Source organism: Piliocolobus tephrosceles, chromosome 4, assembly GCF_002776525.5.
Source record: "Piliocolobus tephrosceles isolate RC106 chromosome 4, ASM277652v3, whole genome shotgun sequence".
NCBI lineage: Eukaryota > Metazoa > Chordata > Mammalia > Primates > Cercopithecidae > Piliocolobus > Piliocolobus tephrosceles.
The window spans coordinates 158,649,057-158,668,345 of record NC_045437.1 but is presented as its reverse complement, the minus strand read 5'-3'; the positions used below and the strand labels follow the sequence as shown (position 1 = coordinate 158,668,345).

Here is a 19,289-nt window from a genome sequence, read left to right as displayed (position 1 = left end):
CTCCTGGGAATTGATTAATTTGTCTGATGTGAGGCTTTGGCATTAATATTGCTTTAAAAGCTCACCAGTTTATTTTACTATCCACCCGGGATAGAAAACTTACGTTTTTGAAGGATTTGTTTTCACTTTGATCCTTCTTTTGTTTTGTTTGTTACTCTTTTCTTTCTCCTTCCTTGAACTCAGTTTGGTACATTAAAAGGCTGTGACATTATAGAGTCCAACATGCTCCTTTTTCTCATTAAAGAAGTAAATCTTCAAATTATTGTTTTATAGCCATAACTTTTTTTTTTTTTTTTGAGAAGGAGTCTCGCTCTGTCGCCCAGGCTGGAGTGCAGTGGCCGGATCTCAGCTCACTGCAAGCTCCGCCTCCCGGGTTTACGCCATTCTCCTGCCTCAGCCTCCCGAGTAGCTGGAACTACAGGCGCCCGCCACCTCGCCCGGCTAGTTTTTTGTATTTTTTAGTAGAGACGGGGTTTCACCGTGTTAGCCAGGATGGTCTCGATCTCCTGACCTCGTGATCCGCCCATCTCGGCCTCCCAAAGTGCTGGGATTACAGGCTTGAGCCACCGCGCCCGGCCTATAGCCATAACTTTTTAAAAAATATGAATTCTTCCTTAGAAATAGTTTTTAGAATACATGTAAGATCAAGACTGCCATTTACGTCTAAGTAATCTTGCAAGTTTTATATTACCTTTTCCCTCTGCTCTTTAAATACAAATAACCCTTCAAAAATACTAATATAACAAACACCACCCAGGACTTATCAGCCTTTCTGATGATTTCTTTGGTAAGTTAAGGGGTTGTTTGGCACTTGATAATAGACAAGATTGTACATATGTAGAAGTGGGGAGAAATTAGGAAACCAGTCTGTTATGTTCTCTTGGAATTAACTCTTGATTATTAAGCATCTTAAAAATGAATATCTTCGGCTGGGTGTGGTGGCTCACGCCTATAATCCCAGCACATTGAGAGGCCAAGGCGGGTGGATCATGAGGTCAAGAGGTTGAAACCATCCTGGCTAACGTGGTGAAACCCCGTTTCTACTAAAAATAAAAAAATTAGCTGGGCATGGTGGCATATGTCTGTTGTCCCAGCTACTTGGGAGACTGAGGCAGGAGAATCGCTTGAACCTGGGAGGCGGAGGTTGCGGTGAGCTGAGATTGCACCACTGCACTCCAGCCTGGTGACAGAGTGAGACTCCGTCTCAAAAAAAAAAAAAAAGAAAAAAAAGTAACAATAATATCTTCCCAGCTGGACACAGTGGCTCACACCTGTAATCCCAGCACTTTGGGAGGCCGAGGTGGGTGAATCATCTGAGGTCAGGAGTTCGAGACTAGCCTGGCCAACATGGTGAAAACTCGCCTCTACTAAAAATACAAAAATTAGCCTGGTATGGTGGCACATGCCTGTAATCCCAGCCACCTGGGAGGCTGAGGCAGGAGAATCGCTTGAACCCAGGAAGCAGAGGTTGCAGTGAGCCGAGACTGCACTGCAGCCCGGGTGACAGAGTGAGACTCCATCTCAAACAAAAAAAAAAAAAAAAAAAACAAAAACAAAAACAAACAAACAAAAAAAAAAACTTTGTAATTTAAAAGGTACACAGTTACAGCTGGGAGTGGTGGCTTGTGCCTGTAATCCCAGCACTTTGGGAGGCTGAGGTTGGCAGATCACTTGAGCCCAGGAGTTCAAGACCAGTCTGAGAAATATGGCAAATCGCCATCTCTACCAAAAAAAATTTATTATAATAATAAAAAAATAAAAATAAGCCTGGCATGGCAGCATACACCTGTAGTCCCAGCTCCTTGGGAACCTGAGGTGGGGAGATCGCTTGAGCCTGGGAGGTTAAGGCTGCAGTGAGCTGAGATTGCACCCACTCACCCTGGATGACAGTGCGAGATGCTGTCTCAAAAAAAAAAAAAAAACCTATAATATAGCAAAAGAACATAGTTCATTTGAATGTTGAATGATTGAACATATAGAGATATTTTGATAATACTTGCACATTTGTCAGATTTTTAATAATCTAAAAATGAATAATGCTCTGATCTGAATATTTGTGTCTCTTTTCCCCACCCCCAAATTCATTTGTTGAAATTCTAACCCCCAATGTGATGGTAATAGGAGGTGAGGCCTTTGAGAGATGATTCGGCCTCCATGAATGGGATTAGTGCCCTTGTAAAAGAGACCCCAGAGAGTTAGCTCTACCCTTCTACCATGTGAAGATACAGTGAGAAGGTACCATCTAAGAGAACATGGGTCCTCACGCGGGCGTGGTGGCTCCCGCCTGTAATCCCAGCACTTTTGTGAGGCCAAGGTGGGCGGATCGCCTGAGGTCAGGAGTTAAGGACTAGCTTGGTCAACATGGTGAAACCCTGTTTCTACTAAAAATACAAAAATTAGCCAGACGTGGTGGCGGGTGCCTGTAATCCCAGCTACTGGAAAGGCTAAGGCAGGAGAATTGCTTGAACCCAGGAGGAAGAGGTTGCAGTGAGCGGAGATCATGCCATTGCACTCCAGCCTGGGTGACAAGAGCAAAACTCCATCTCAAAAAAAAAAAATGTGGACCCTCAACAGACTGTGAATCTGCCAGTGCCTTGATCTTGGACTTCCCACTTCCACAACTATGAGAAACAAATTTTCGTTGTGTATGGGCTACCTAGTTTGTGGTGTTTTGTTATAGCAGCCTGAACGGGCTAAGGCAAGTAAGAACTTACTTTCCTTACGTTCTTTATTTTTCTGTAAAGTATTACCTTCTCCCCTTCCTAATGAACAGTTTGTCAACAATCATTTTACCTTTAGGCCCTGGTGTGTCAGGTCCTGACTGAAATGCAGACTGATCGCTCTGCTGTAGAGTGATGCAACTTACTGATGCAACTTACTGTGTGTCTTAACTCCTTACAAAGGCAACTGGGGCAAATTCGATAGTGTATTATTGGCTACCTTAAGATAAGCTAGTTGGCATTTCAGCACCCCCTGTGTTTACTAGAAGTAATGTCACACTGAGCCACTCTTCTGGTGAAAATGTACAGCTGGTAGAATAAACTGTTAATGATACTGTTAATGCAGGAGGACCACTACATACAAGGATGCAGAGAGTCAAGTATACGCTATTTGAAAAGTACACACAATATTGAGAAAGACTAGAAAACGTTATCTTTAAGCAGATAGGCTGAATTAAATTGGGAATTCCTGGCTTCACAGAGTATATCCAATCTGATATACTCTGGGTGTTCCAAATCTGGATCACACAAAAATGTGATAATGTTATTTGACATAATATAAAATTAATACAAGACAAAGAGGACAAATTACTCATCATTTTGGGAACCGTGACTTACTTTGCCTTGAAGGAAATGTATGATGTCCCTTTTCTGGGATTAAATAAAAATGTTCAATTATTGAATAAATACTTGCTGAGCACTAGCTATTTGCCGGACACTCAGGTACTAGGGATTTAGCTTCAAATGAAGGAGACAAAAGTCCTTTCATTTATGGAGCCCTACATTCTAGTTGATGTAGACAAGCAACAAATGAGTAAAATATATAGAATGCCAGATAACTTAAATAAGTGCTGTGAGGAAAAATAAAGCATGGGAGGGAGATGGTGACTTCTAGGGTAGGGAACAGGAGATTGCAGTTATAAAGAGGATGGCAAAGAAAGAGTTCAGGGAAAAGGATAGTAAAAAGCCAGTACATGGCTGGGCGTGGTGGCTCACGCCTGTAATTCCAGCAGTTTGGGAGGCTGAGGTGGGCAGGTCACGAGGTCAGGAGATCAAGACCATCCTGGCTAATGGTGAAACCTTGTCTGTACTAGAAATACAAGAAATTAGCTAGGTGTGGTGGCATGCACCTTGATCCTAGCTACTTGGGAGGCTGAAACAGGAGAATCGCTTGAACCTGGGAGGCTGAGGTTGCAGTGAGCTGAGATCATGCCACTGCACTCCATTCTGGGTGACACAGTGAGACTCCGTCTCAAAAAAAAAAAAAAAAATTAGCCAGGCATGGGGGAGGGCACCTGTAATCCTAGCTACTTGGGAGACTGAGGCATGAGAATCACTTGAACCCAGGAAGTGGAGGTTGCGGTGAGCTGAGTTCACGCCGTTGCACTCCAGCCTGGGTGACAGATTGAGACTCTGAAAACAAAACAAAAAGAACCCCCCCCAAGATAGCTATTACAGCATCATTGTGATAAAGATAAGTATTGGCAGTAACCTGAATGTCTGTCTGTGTGGAGTATTGGTTAAATATATTGTGGTGCATCCATATAATGGAATATTGTACTGCAATTGAAAAATAAGGTCTGCATGCACAGAATGGTCTCCAAGACACGTGATATAAATGCCCTGAAAGGAAGGTACAACATACATTGGAAGAGGGCCTGAATAGACTTGGGGATTGGGGAATGATTCCTGAAGGAAATGATAGCCATATCAAGTTCTGAAGAGTATGCCACACAGAAAGAAGTGAACAGTAAGTGTGTGTGTCCTGTAGGCAACAGAAAGAAACTGAGAATGGTTGGATGGCACAGTCATCGGGCATCAGATGGAAGAGGTAGTAAATGAGGTTGAAGAGAAATGTGGGAACCAAATTGTAAAGGCCCTGAGAAGTCATATGAGGAAACTTTCCTGAGGATAATAGCCGTTAAAGGGGGTTTTATGTCAGGAGTAACATGATCAGACATTCATTTTAGAAGTATCATTCTAGCCAAAATGGGAACAAATTGGAGGGACTAAGAGTGGTTACCAGGGGTCAGTTAGCAGCTATTATGGCGTTTGTTTAAAGATAATGGTGGTGCCTAGAACGCTACTGGTGACTTAGCGTTGGGGAGAAACAGATTGGACAAATGGAACATGGTCATTTGGCTGTGGGGCATGAGATGGAAAGGCAAGAGTTAAGGATAACACGCTTGTTTCTGGCATTGTAAACCGGGTAGATGAGAGGGAATTTAATGAAAATAAATTGAGTAGGATTGGGGCGGGGTAGTGGTAAGGAAGAAGCGGAGTTCAGTTAAGAAGCAGGGTTCAGTAAAGTTTGAAGCAGAGGTAGCACATCCTGTGGAGCTGTACTACATGCAGCTGGGAGTGAGGCTAAACTAAAAGACACCTAGGCTGGAGAACTTTGGGCTGGAGACAGCTGTGGGCTGGAAATGTAGATTTGGCCATCAGCATTGATGGTAATTGAACTCAGGGGAGTAATTGAAATAACCTAGGGGAGTAGTTGTAGAGTGAAAGATGAGGGCATAGGACAAAACCCTTAAGAACTGTTAATATAATGTTAGTTTTTGAGCTAAGAGCCTTTGGTGTTTTGACTGGATTATCTGAGAACCAGCAAAAAAGAGGGAATCAGGGCTGTTGTGATACAGGTATATAGTAGAAATGTACCTAAATTGTTTGATTCAAAGAGTAAAGTTGTTCTCAAGTGGTCTATCCTACCCAGCCTGTCACAGTATCTGACATTTATGTTGTTAGTTTCTCTACTTTGGCTTAAGGTGTTGTCTCTTTAGGAGTTCCCTGTTAAAATATTGTTATCCTTAGAGAATTAAAATATTAATCCCATTGTTGGTGATGGTGGTAGTGTTTTTAGGGTCACTAGCTTTTATTCTGGAATTCAGTGAAAGGATGGATGGGAATTTGAGAAACATAAGATTTGAAAAACATGACGTTACTGAGGAGTTTAGGATCACAAAAGAACCTGGACTTGCAGCATTGAGGTTGCCAAGCACCTGGATAAGGGGAGTGAGAACAAGTGAGAGCAAGAGAGAAGTTGGAAAAGGGAGTTAGTGAGTTGGATAGCATAAAGTGTCACTAAAAAGGGAATAAGAGAACAAAGAACTAAATAAAGGAGAAATCTGGACAGTATTTTAATTATAAATTAGGGTGACTATATAATAATTATGTTGTAGGCCAGGCGTGGTGGCTTATGCCTGTAATCCCAGCACTTTGGGAAGCCGAGGCGGGTGGATCACGAGGTCAGGAGATTGAGACCATCCTGGCTAACACAGTGAAACCCATCTCTACTAAAAATATAAAAAATTAGCCAGGCGTGGTGGTGTGCACCTGTGGTCCCAGCTACTTGGGAGGCTGAGGCAGGAGAATGGCGTGAACTCGGGAGGTGGAGCTTGCAGTGAGCTGAGACCACGCCACTGTACTCCAGCCTGGGCAACAGAGCGAGACTCCATCTTAAAAAAAAAATTATGTTTAAAAATTGGCATAAATTGTGACTATCACAAGCAAAGAAGGATGAATGGTCACTCTAGTTATAATGTACTTATTAATTGCATAATAAAATTGTTTCCATTTTTAACTACCATATGTCAAGCATTGTAATAAGTAAACACTTTATACACCTTATTACATGCTTACAATAATTCTCTGAGGTGGCATTGTCTTCATTTTATAGTGAAACCAAATCTCAGGGAGGTAACTTCCCAGTGATTCTCTATGGCAGTCAGAATTGGAAACTGTATTTATTTGACCGTACACAAAATACACATAAACTCTTAAATACTGTATTGTTCACCACAGTTGCTGTGGGTGTGTATATATATTTTAAAATGTCCTCTGAGACTGGCAAGGGTAGGGAGAAGATGGAGAGAGGAGAGATGGGGTTAAAGGATACAAAATTACAACTAGATAGGAGGAATATGTTTTAGTGTTCTGTGGCCCTGGAGGATGACTATAGTTAATAACATATAGCCTCAAATAGCTAAAAGGAGGATATTGAATGTTCCCAACCCAAAGAAACGATAAATGTTTGAAATGGTGAATATGCTAATTACCTTGACCACTATATATTTTATTGAAATATCACTGTGTACCCCATAAATATGTACAATTATATTTCAATTAAAAAGTTTTAAAAGGGCTGGATGCAGTGACTCATGCCTGTAATCCCAGCACTTTGGGAAGGTGAGGAGGGCAGATCATGAGGTCAGGAGTTCAAGACCAGCCTGACCAACATGATGAAACCCCGTCTCTACTAAAAATACAAAAATGAGCCAGGTGTGTTGGCGTGCGCCTGTAATTCCAGCTACTCAGGATGCTGAGGCTGGAGAAGAATCACTTGAACCCGGGAGGCGGATGTTGCAGTGAGCCAAGATCACGCCACTGTACTCCATTTTGGGTGACAGAGCAAGACTCCATCTCAAAAAAAAAAGTTAAAAAAGTTAAAAGTCCTCTGACTTACAAACAACTCTGACTTGCTAATTATTAGCATAATGTATCATCATAATATTAAGCCCCCTTCCCATTCTGATACCCCTATTTTTTGAGGCATGGAGAGGGGGGAATAACCGGTCTGAAATCAGTACACTTAGTAAGTGGCAGAGCCAGATTTCAAACCCTGAAGACAGTTTGACAGCAGCACCTCCTTTTTCTTTATCTTATTTATTTATTTTTTTTGAGACAGGGTCTCACTCTCTTGCCCAGACTGCAGTGCAGTGGCGAGATCTTGGCTCACTGCAGCCTCTGCCTCCCCGGCTCAAGTGGTTCTCCTGCCTTAGCCTCCCAAGTAGCTAGGATTATAGGCACGCACCACTGCTGCCTGGCTAATTTTTGTTTTTTGTTTTTTTTTTAGACGGAGTTTTGCTCTTGTTGCCCAGGCTGGAGTGCAATGGCACGATCTCGGCTCACTGCAACCTCCGCCTTCCAGGTTCGAGAGATTCTTCTGCCGCAGCCTCCCGAGTAGCTGGGATTACAGGCATGCACCACCACGCCTGGCTAATTTTATGTTTTTAGTAGAAATGGAGTTTCTCCATGTTGTTGAGGCTGGTCTCAAACTCCCGACCTCAGGTGATCCGCCCACCTCAGCCTCCCAAAGTGCTGGGATTATAGGTGTGAGCCATAGCGCCCAGCCTAAATTTTGTGTTTTTAGTAGAGACGGGGTTTCACCATGTTGGCCAGGCTGGTTTCGAACTCCTGACCTCAAGTGATCCACCCACCTCAGCCTCCCAAAGTTCTGGGATTACAGGCCTGAACCACCGTGCCTGACCATCACCTGTTTTCTTAACTGCTATCCTATACTGCCTCCTTTAGCCATATTCTTTGTCTGGACATGTTCTCATTTCTCTTAGGAGTGGGTTTGTTAGGGAGCATGGTAAATGTATATATACCTTTATAAGAAAGTTGCGAAATTGTTTACGAAGTGGTTGTATCGTTATGACTTACCATGAGTAGTCCATTTTTATTGCCTCATGACTTTTTTTTCTTTTTTTAATTAAGACAAGCAGATTCTGAAACTCCAGCAATTAGATTTCCCCTTATTTCCCCTTTAACATTTTTGCCTCATTCACATCTAACCTCACCTGTACCCACTTCTGTAACTCAACACATCTTACACTTTTAGGGTCTTGGAATGTTAACAGCACCAGCAAATAACAGCAAGAATCAAACAAAAAGGTCTTGAGTCTTAGTGTTGCCACTGGCTACATTATTGCCCAGATGACTTCACTTAAACTGTTTAAGTCAATGATTACCCGCATTTCTTTACAGTGTATTTACAGAGGAAATAAATTACAGTGATTTATTGCAGTGCTAATAGACATTGTACTAATTATGTGATTTTAAGTCAAGTTTCTTTACCTTTCTGGGCCTGTAAAGTGAGGAAATTGAATAGATTTCTTACATGTCTATATTTGACCCTGACAGATCTGTATTTCTTTGAGAAGAAAAAAGGAATTGGTATTTGACATTAAAGAATCATGCATAGAAATGTGTCATGTATTTAAGTACTTATTTTTCATTCAACATCAGAGTGATTTAGTAGGGTCAAGGCCTGATAATTTAAGCCACTGTTTCTTGAGGAAAAGTGGAAAGTACTCAAAATGTTACTGGAAGACTTATGACTTTGGCTTCTTGTAGTTTATCAACTGAAATTTAAGACTTTTGAATTGTAGTGGATTGGGCACTTAAAAATCGATTTTATTTTTAATTTATAAGAAGATCTGAGGATTGGAAGGAATCTTAAAGTCTGTCTAAATCATCTGTCAGTAGGACTTTTGAATCATCATCCTAACATCCTGACCTCTGATAAAAGATACCCTAAGGCAGGACATTCCACTTTTAGGCAGCAGTGACAACAGAAAGATGTACTAATAGGTAGGACATACAGCCTGTACTCATTCATTGGAGTTGTGCCATTTGGGATGATGCAAAACTAGCATAATTTTTCTTTGTGACGGCCCTAAAAGTATTTAGATGTAGCATGGATAACTTAATTTCTTTAAAAATGCAGTCTTGTCTTCATAATAATATGATGGAACTGAGACTGATTAACTTAGAGACTAGAAATCTCTGCGTAGAGATGGAGTGTACACTTTGGCTTTTGTCTAAAATAATTTTCTTTTTTTTGGGAACAGTCTTGCTCTGTTGCCCAGGCTGGAGTGCAGTGGCATGATCATAGCTCACTGCAACCTGGACCTTCCCAGCCCAAGCAATCCTTGCACCTCAGCCTCCCAAGTAGCTGGGACCACAGGCATTCACCACCATGCCAGGATAATTTATTATTATTTTTAATTTTTAAATTTTGTGTTTTTTGTAGAGATGGGGTCTCTCTATATTGCCCAGGCTTGTCTTGAACTCCTGGGCCCAAATAATCCTCCCGCCTTGGCCTCCCAAAGTGCTGGCGTTTCAGGCATGAGACACTGCACCTGGCCTAAAATAAAACTTAATGGTTAAATTCAGCTAAGGAAATAATTCATTTTTTCTCTGTCTCTTCAGTATAAATGACAGGCAGATGGGGATAGAGGTGGCATTTAATATGATACAAAAAGCACCAAGGGATACCAGCACTTAGCAGTTAAACTGAGTCTGTTCTCATGACTTTTTCATGAATTCTAAGCAGAATATGAAGTCCATTTTAGTAGTGGTATCCAGATGACACTCATTGAATGATTATATTAAAATATGTTTTTGGTCAACAATGAAATGACAGTATTTTAAATCTAATTTCTACCAAATGTAATGGAGGACTGAGGTACTCTGGACTATAATTGAATTAACAATGTTGAAATCCACCAAATTTCCTTTTTTCCATGCCAAATTATATTATGCTAGGTTAGTTAGAGTACTATTTTTGGCATATGCTTTCTTTGTGATTAGCAATTGTGTTTCTGATCCTTAGCGTTGAGATATTACACTTTTGGAAGAGCTATTTTCTGAAGAGAAAGATTGTGGCCATAATTTTCAAATTTAATGCATTAAAAGGATCTTGCTTTTCATTTTAACCAGGCTTGCTACCGGTTATTAATATGTAATCACATTATTTTAAACATAAAATTGAATGCATATTTTTAAGTGTTCAGCGTGATAAATTTTGGCATATGTATATTCCAGTGAAATCGTAACCACACTGAAGATATTGGAAATACCTAATATCCCAAAAGTTTCTTCTCAGCTGTTTGTAGGCCCTCCTTTTGCCCACCTACCCACATTCCTAGGAAATTAGCTGATCTGCTTTTCTGTCACTAGAGATTAGTTTCTTTTTTCTAGAACTTTGTATAAATGTATTATATAGTATATACTCTCTGTGGCTTCTTCGACTCAGCATAATTATTTTGAGATTTATCCATGTTGATGGGTGTATACAGTCATTCTTTTTTTTTGAGAATATTGTATACTACAGGTTTATCCATTCACCAGTTGATGAATTCTTTCAGTTTTTGTCTCTATGTTAAAAGAAAAACTTTAGACAATGTAAATGTGGCAGAATTTATTTGAGCAAAGAATGGTACATTAATTGGGCAGCACTCAAAACCAGAAAAGGTTCAGAGAGCTCTGCTGTGCAACCTGGGCAGTAAGCGTAGACAGAAAAGAGAAGAAAGTACTTATATAGATTGATTAGTTAACAGCTCCTCTTTTGCCTTATTTGAACATGGTGTGATCAGTTGGCAGCCTGTGATTGGCTGAAGCTTGGCTGCTTGTGATTTGCTGAGATTCAGCTGTTTATTTTCTTCTTTTGAGAAGTGTCTGTTGGGTCCTTTGCCCATTTTTTGATTGAGTTGTTTTCTTGCTATTCAGTTTGAGTTCCTTACATATTTTGGATTTGGATATTAGCCCTTTATCAGATATATGATTTTTAAACATTTTCTCTCAATCTGTGGATTGTCTCTTCAATCTATTAATTGTTTCCTTTGCTGTGCAGAAGCTTTTTAGTTGATGCAGTCCTGTTTATTTTTGCCTTTGTTGCCTGTCATATTTGGGGTTAGATCTAAAAAAAAAATAAAAATTGCTCAGACCAATGTCATGTAACTATTTGCCTATGTTTTCTTCTAGTAGTTCAACAGTTTCAGGTCTTATATTTAAGTTTTTAATCCATTTTGAGTTGATTTTTGTGTATGTTGTGAGATAATGGTCCAATTTTATTATTTTGCTTGTGGATATCCAGTTTTCCCAGCACGATTTACAGTAGTCTCACCTTATCTGTGGTTTTGCATTCTGCAGTTTGAGTTAACCTTGGTCAACCATGATCTGAAAATAGTGTATGGAAAATTCCAGAAAACAAACAATTCTTAAGTTTTAAGTTGTATGCCATCGTGAGTAGTGTGATGAAATCTCGTGCCGTCCTGCCTTGTTCTGCCTGGGAAGTAAATCATCACTTGTCCAGCATATCCATGCTGTATATGCTACCTGCTTATTAGTCACTTAGTAGCTGTTTAGTTTATCAGATTGAATAAACATAGTATATCTAGGGTTCCTGTCCGCAGGGGGTCTTAGAACGTATCCCTCACAGGTAAGGGGAGACCACTGTATTGAAGAGACTGTCCTTTCTCTGTTGTGTGTTTTTGGTTACTTTGTTGAAAGGCAGTTGACCATAATTTGTAGGTTTATTTCTGGGCTTTCTATCCTGTTCTATTGGTCAGTGTTTCTGTTCTTATGCCAGTACATTCTGTATTGATTACTATAGCTTTGTAGTAGATTTTGAAGCTAGGTAGTGTGATGCCTCCAGCTTTGTTTTGCTCAAGATTGCTTTGTCTGTTTGACGTCTTTTGTGGTTTTATATGAATTTTAGGATTCTTTTTTTTATTTATGTGGAAAACAACCTTGGAATTTTGATAGAGAGTGCATTGAATCTGTAAATTGCTTTGGGTGTTGTAGACATTTTAACAATATTAATGATTCCAATCCCTGAACATGGGATACCATTACATTTATTTATATTGTCTACAGTTTCATCAGTGTTTTACAGTTTTCAGCATACAGATCTTTCACCTCCTTGGTTAACTTTACTCCTAAATATGTATACTTTTTGGAGGCTGTTGTGAATAGAATTGATTTCTTAATTTTTTTTCAAGATTATTAGTTGTTAGTGTAAAGAAATGCTAGTGATTTTTGTCTGTTGATTTTGTACCCTGCAACTTTACTTCCTTTATCAGTTCTAACAGTTTTTTGGTGGAAGCTTTAGGGTTTTCGACATATAAAATAATGTCGTCAGCAAACATACAATTTCTCTTCTTCCTTTTCTTTTCTTCTTTTTTTTTTTTTTAAAAGACGGAGCATTGCTCTGTCACCCAGGCTGAGTGCAGTGGTGCAGATCTTGGCCCACTGCAAGCTCTGCCTCCCGAGTTCACACCATTCTCCTGCCTCAGCCTCCTGAGTAGCTGGGACTACAGGTGCCTGCCACCACGCCTGGCTGATTTTTTGTATTTTTAGTGGAGAGGGGGTTTCACCATGTTAGCCAGGATGGTCTACGATCTCCTGACATCGTGATCTGCCCACCTCGGCCTCCCAAAGTGCTGGGATTACAGGTGTGAGCCACCGCGCCTGGCCCCTCTCTTCTTCCTTTTCTATTTGGATGCCTTTTATTTCTGAGGCTTATCTTTCATTCTGTTAATAGTGTCTTACAGATAGCAGAAATTAGTATTTGAATGAAATTATTACTTTGTCTTTTTTAAGTGGATTATGCTTTTGTGTTTTAGTTTACTAATCTTTGCCTAAGATAAGGCCACAAAGATTTTATGGAAGTTTAATGGTTTTACCTTTAGGTCTGTGATTGATTTTGAGTTAATTTTGGCATGCAGTATGAATATTCAGTTGTTCTGGCTTCATTTGCCGAGAAAGCTATCCTTTCTTTACTGGACTGCCTTTGTACCCTTACGGAAAATAAGTTGACCACGTGTGTAGTTGTATTTCTGGACTCTCACTCTTGTTGTATTAACCTGTTAAGTCTCTCCACATGCTAGTACAATGTTTTTGTAGCTTTATAATGAACCTTGTATTCTGGTTGTATAAGGCTTCCAAAATTTTTGCCCTTTTTAAAAGCCATTTTGATAGATCTAGCTCTTTGACATTTCCATATGATTTTATTTAATTAATTAATTTTATTTATTTTGAGGCAGAGTCTCACTCTGTTACCCTGGCTGTAGTGCAGTGACATGATCTTGGCTCACTGCAACCTCTGTCTCCTGGGTTTAAGTGATCCTCCTGCCTCAACCTTTCGAGTAGCTGGGATTACAGGTGTGCACCACCACGCCTGACTAAACTGTAGGATTTTAGAATAAACATGCCAGTTTCTTCTACAAAAAGGTCAGCTGGGATTTTTATTAGAATTGTGTTGATTGTATTGATCAAATTGGGGAGAATTGACATGTTAACATCATTGACTTCACTGATCTTGGAACATAATATTACTCTGTTTTTGCACATAAATTGATAATTTCATAATTCATATTTTTATACTACAAATGAAATTATTTTTTAAGTGATTGTCCTTTTTTTTTTTCTTTCTTTCTTTTTTTTTGGAGACAGGATCTAGCTGTGTTCTCGAGGTTGGAGCTCAGTGGCACGATCATAACTCACTGTAACCTCGCACTCCTGGGCTCAAGTAATTCTCCCACCGCAGCCTCCTGAGTAGCTATGACTACAGGCATGCTCCACCATGCCTGGTTAACTTAAAACATTTTTTTGTTGTTATTGTTGAGACAGCGTCTCCCTATGTATTTCTTAAAATCCTGGCAGCAAGCAGTCCTCCCATTCTGGCCTCCCAAACTGCTGGGATTGTAGATACGAGCCACCATGCCTGGCTTCTGATTATTCTTTGTACAGTTGTTCTATAGAAATAGAATTGATTTTTGAGTATTAATCTTGATTTTTGAGTATTGATCCTGCAATCTTCCTAAACTTATTTATTCTATTGATAGTAGTCTTTTGGTTTTCCTAATTTCGTTATCAGAGTTAGCGTAGCCTTTTGGTTCACTGTCAGTTTAGAGTTGAAGAAATGTGTAAGTTTATAAAATGTAATATCAATGTCTTGCAAGGAGTGAGATGCAGCATCCCTAATGTTTTTCATTTTACCTTTAATGAAATTCATTTTTCCTTTAATGAAGTACTAGTATTCCTCATAATATGAAACCTTGACACTTCAAGCTACTATTATTTAAGGTGTTAAATTTATAGGCAATTTCAGCAAAGTAATTGATTCTGAAGGATGAATTGCTGTTTGTTTTTATGGCTTGAATTCTAAGAATCTGTTCAAATTATGTATTTTGGAGGGAGAATCAATTGCCTTGGTGATGGCTCTGGGAGACAAGGGAGAGTATGTGGTGAGGACTTTATGTTTGTGGCTTGAGCGAAAGTTGTGTGGATTATGGTGTGATTTATTGAGATGACGAAGACTGAGGAAGCAATGGATTTAATATTGTCAGTTCAGGCTGGGCATGTTAGATTTTAGGCGTGTTTTGTCTACTGTGATAAGGCTTATAGGTTTATTTGGATGCTTTTAAATGAACTATATCTTAGGTTAAAAACAGGCCTGAGGTCACACAACTAGTCATTTGCAGAATTTGAACTCCAGCTTCTGATTCTTAGTCCATGTTTGTTATCGTCTTATGGTATATTATATCCTCAAGGCAGAAAAACATGCTTGGCTATGACAATAATAAAATGTTCCCTGGGAGCTGTTAGAAATACATAGCAGAGTTTGCAAGCTCAGATGCCTGCAGGGTACAGACAAGTAACTGTGAGCCAGGTTGTAACGTAAAGGAGAGTGGCGACTTCTGTGGAGAACTGCAAAGCCCCATCCTCAGGGTTAGTTAGCTGCTAATCAGCTCCAGAAGATTGTTTCTATATGGGAATGTGGGGCCAGTATTGCTAGATATTCTGATTTTTCAAGAGAGGTCTGAAATCTGGATTGTCATGTAAAGTCCTGATTTATAAATGTAGGCAGTTATCCTTTAACCATGCAGACCAACCTAGTGTGGGTCCACCAAAGGTGTCTGTCTGCTGGATTCTGCCCAGTGGGTAGATATACTGTGGAAGCAACAATAAATTTATATGGTGGGAAAAGTGTGGTAACTATGTATAATAAGCACATTATGGTGTTGAAATGCACGTTGCTTAGGTTAAACATGGTGCTTAGTGAGTCTAGTGTTTGAGTTCAGTCTTTACATGGATCAGTTAATTATAGATGGGGGAGGGGGAATTGCTCTCTGTAGCTTTTTGCCTCCTAATTGCATACTTTCGTTTGCAGATAGGGCCAGTTTTGAGTGTGTGAATTTTTGAGTGAAACCTGGAACCCAAATGAGAAGAAATCTGCAAGGAATAACTACTGACAGTGAATCTGCTGAGTCATCTGTATGCATAATATGGAATGTTCTTAACCCAGAAGTAGCTGAATGTGTTACTCCATTGATGAGGAGTGGTAAGTCTGATTATCTCCACTGATAATTAAATAACCTAAACCCTTCCATAAAAAGAGGATGATTTCTTTTACATTCTTAGCATTTGCTGACATTAATTTTTATATTACAGGGGAGGACAGCAGTGCAGTTTAAGGGAATTCTTTATCCCTAACACCATGTTTAATGTCTGATTTCAGAGTTTGGCTTTCTTCTTCCAGTTAGGCACATCCTTTCCTTTGCCTAGGCATTTTTCTCTATTATTTCTTCTTCAGTCCAAGGCCTGAAATACTGTATTTGAAATACTGAGCCAGCGCTGAAATGGTGGTCATGATAGTTACCAGCATCCATTCTAATCTTAGTTGTGGTAGGTCTCATTCTCTTTGGGAGTAATTGTTTTAGGAATGGACATGAGAAACAGTTTTGTCCAATGAGAGACAAAAGGGACATCTGCAAGAGGCTTTTGGGGAAATCTTTCTTGCTTTTGAGAAAAGGAAGAAAACAGATGGTCCCTCTTCTCCGCAGAGCTGATATTATCTGGATGTGATGTGTGGAAGTGCTGGAGCCATCTTTTTAGTAGCCTGAAGGTGATGCCTTATGTGAAGGAGGGAGAACCAAGGGAACTGGAGAAAAGTAGAACTAGAGTTCCATTTACCATGCCTATAGCCACTTTACCTGAATTTTCTTATTGTTTAAGCAGTTTTGCCTTGAGATTTCCTGTTATTTGCTATAGAAATTATTTAGATTTGATTTCTTCCTTTTTTGATTACCCAAAGCCATCTTTTTTAGTGTCACACACATTTCTACTTGATCATGTTCTTTGTAACCCCTTACAAGCTTTATGAAGTCAAGGGGTATGTTTTATATTCCTATTGTATCTGACTCTAATACTTCTTAATGATGTCATCAATACATGTTTGCTTAACTGAATTACTTGATAAGTGTTTGAAAAACCAATCCATAGAATCTAATAATTACAGAGATTTTTTTTTTTTTTTTTAATTCACATTCTTTTCTTTAACCACACTGCTTCCTTCTAGGATTATGAGTGAAATTTGTTTTTTCTTTAAGACTTCCAGTATGTAACACATGTTTAAGTGGTTAGTTCTACTCCAGACAATATTGCCTTTTGTTTTTGTCCAACTTTACCATCCGAACCAGGTTCTCTCCTTCATGTTTGAGTATTGGCTTTCAATCTAATAAATGAAATTTCACTTTCTTCTTTATTATAAAAACAGAATAGTTTGCCTTCTATTTTCTGTGATAATTATAGGAATGGGGGACATCAGTAGTAAGAAGCATAATTCAGGAATAATTTGTATTTGGCTTTGGAATGCATATTCACAGAAAGATTCCCTAAAGTGTGCATCCCCACTCTGTTCTTAAGCCTCTGTGTGGGGGGAGGTTTGGCAGTGATGTAGTAAGAGGGATCTTGGGCCATAGGATAGATGATCTAGTTGCTTATGTTTTAAAGCTCTGTGAAACAAATCACTTTTTTTTTTTTTTTTTTGGCTTGGCTCTAGATATAAATGTTTTCTTCTATCTTTTATTTTACATCTTGTTATTATAATCTTGAAAAAGTATGGAATAAGAACCTCTTTTTCTTCTTGAAAATCTATGGTGTTACTTTCAGTTATGGTAAAAGGAAAAAGATAAAAAGCCTATGTTATGATTTTACCAGGTAATCTGGTAGTGTATTTTGAATCCTTCAAAAAGAAATTTACATTCAGGGAAGAATTCACTTTTTTTTTTTTTTTTCTCTTGATGAATTCTGATGAAAATCTGGGAGAATACCTTTTTTTTCCTTCTTCTTTTTTTGAGACAGGGTCCCACTCTATTGCCCAGGCTGGAGTGTGATCTTGGCTCTTTGCCTGTGTATTTGAGCCCAAGATGCTAGGAACCTCTGCCTCCTGGGCTCAAGCGATCCTCCTGTCTCAGCCTCCCAAGTAACTGGGACTACAGTTGTGCACGACCATGCCCATCCAATTTATATTTTTTGTAGAGTCAGAGTTTCACCATGTTGTCCAGGCTGGTCTTGAACTCCTGGGCTCAGGAGATCTACCTGCCTTGACCTCCCAAAGTGTGGGAATTGAAGGTGTGAGCCACCATGCCCAGCCAGGAGAATAACTTTTTAAGAAGATAGAGAAAGTTGTATGATGTGCTTTACCCATCAATTTAAATGGAGTAGTACCATTATTTAGTAATACGGGAAATTTAAATCATTAAGGTCAGCTTTAATGTGCTGTATTTCATGTACATTTTGTTGGAATGGAACATGTTTCCTATCTAAGACAGTCATGGCAGGCATGCACCCTAAGCTAGATCAAGCAGAGTGAATCTTAGGATATTTGCTATGAATGCTGAGGATATTTGCTAGGAATGCTGAGATGAAGTCACTTACGTTTTTGTGAATTTCAACCTGAAAACATAGTTATTGAATTCCTGGCAGCTATCTTTTGACCATGAAAGGAAAGTTAATTGATTAAGAAGCCAACACAGAATGAGTAGAGCAGAGAAAAGCCATGCCCTAGTTACTCCATTTGAGCTGTCAGATCAACCCTTCCCTGAAGCTGCTGTACCTGTAAACTTACAGTTGCATGAGCTAGTAAATTTCATGTTTAATTCAACTGGCTTTGGATTTTCTCTTAGATTTTTGTGAAAACCTCCTAGCTGATACATCCTTCTCAACCCTCATTTATATATACACTTGTATAATAAGAACTCAAGGGACTTATTAAAACTTGAATTGTGAGTTAGGCAAGGAGACCTCTGACACAGATGTGCAGGTTGGCAGATAATGCATTCTTTTCCTTTCTCTCTCTCTCTCTCTTTTTTTTTTTTGAGACAGTCTTGCTCTGTTGCCCAGACTGGAGTGCAGTGGTGCGATCTCGGCTCATTGCAAACTCTGCCTGCCGGGTTCAAGCAATTCTCCTGCCTCAGCCTCCTGAGTAGCTGAGATTACAGGTGCCCACCACCACGCCTGGCCAAGTTTTTTTTGTGTTTTTAGTAGAAACAGGGTTTCACCATGTTGACCAGGCTGGTTTTGAACTCCTAACCTCAAGTGATCCACCTGCCTCAGCCTCCCAAAGTGCTGGAGTGAGTTGGGAGTGGAAAGTAGGAGAAAGGTCAGTGTGACTTTTACCCCTACCCTCAGCGCCTCACTTCATTCTGGTTTTCCAAGCCTATAGTACACCACTAATTTTGAGTTCTTGTGTGGAATGGAATTCTAAACCACTTACTTCAGCTGCAGTTGTTTTCTTACCTTAGGGCCATAGAAAGTGGTTTGGAATATAGTTTCTACCTCTGTGAAGAGATTTTCTTGGTCTTCTCAACAAGGATAAATTTGTATTGATACCTAATATGGTTAGGCTGTTGTCCCCCTGTAGACACAGCTCGCACTCTGTTTAACGGCTTCCTTTGCCCCTTACCAAGCACCACTACTCTTTACTTTTACATGCAGTATTGCTCAAAAAATGGATCTCTTATAGCAGAATCACCCAAGACCCAAAAGAATACTTAGAAACTCACCATCGTAATTCAGTATCTGAAAAATATTGTTCTCTTCCAGTCTATAGCATTCCAATAACATTTTTAAAAGGATTTTTAAAGATTAGTTGAATCTAAAATTTATAAGGACAAAAATAAGGAAGATTATCCAGAAAAATTATTTAAAAGAATG

General features: G+C 39.4%; 1 protein-coding gene across 19 annotated transcripts in view; it reads left to right on the top strand.

Annotated features, from left to right (window-relative positions):
- The window catches only part of CDC42SE2 (CDC42 small effector 2), a 150,194-nt gene that overhangs the window by 40,326 nt on the left and 90,579 nt on the right, over positions 1 to 19,289 (top strand). For 13 of the 19 annotated variants that reach the window (XR_002727581.2, XR_002727580.2, XR_002727583.2 and 10 more), the window contains one exon: positions 15,463 to 15,633. The exons of 2 other annotated variants lie outside the window; for them this stretch is intronic. The gene's annotated coding sequence lies outside the window, so the exon portion shown is untranslated. Of the gene's footprint in view, positions 1 to 7,575; positions 7,651 to 15,462; positions 15,634 to 19,289 lie in introns of those variants that run through there. 4 more of the 19 variants (XR_002727586.3, XR_002727585.3, XR_002727587.3 and 1 more) reach the window with 2 other exon arrangements.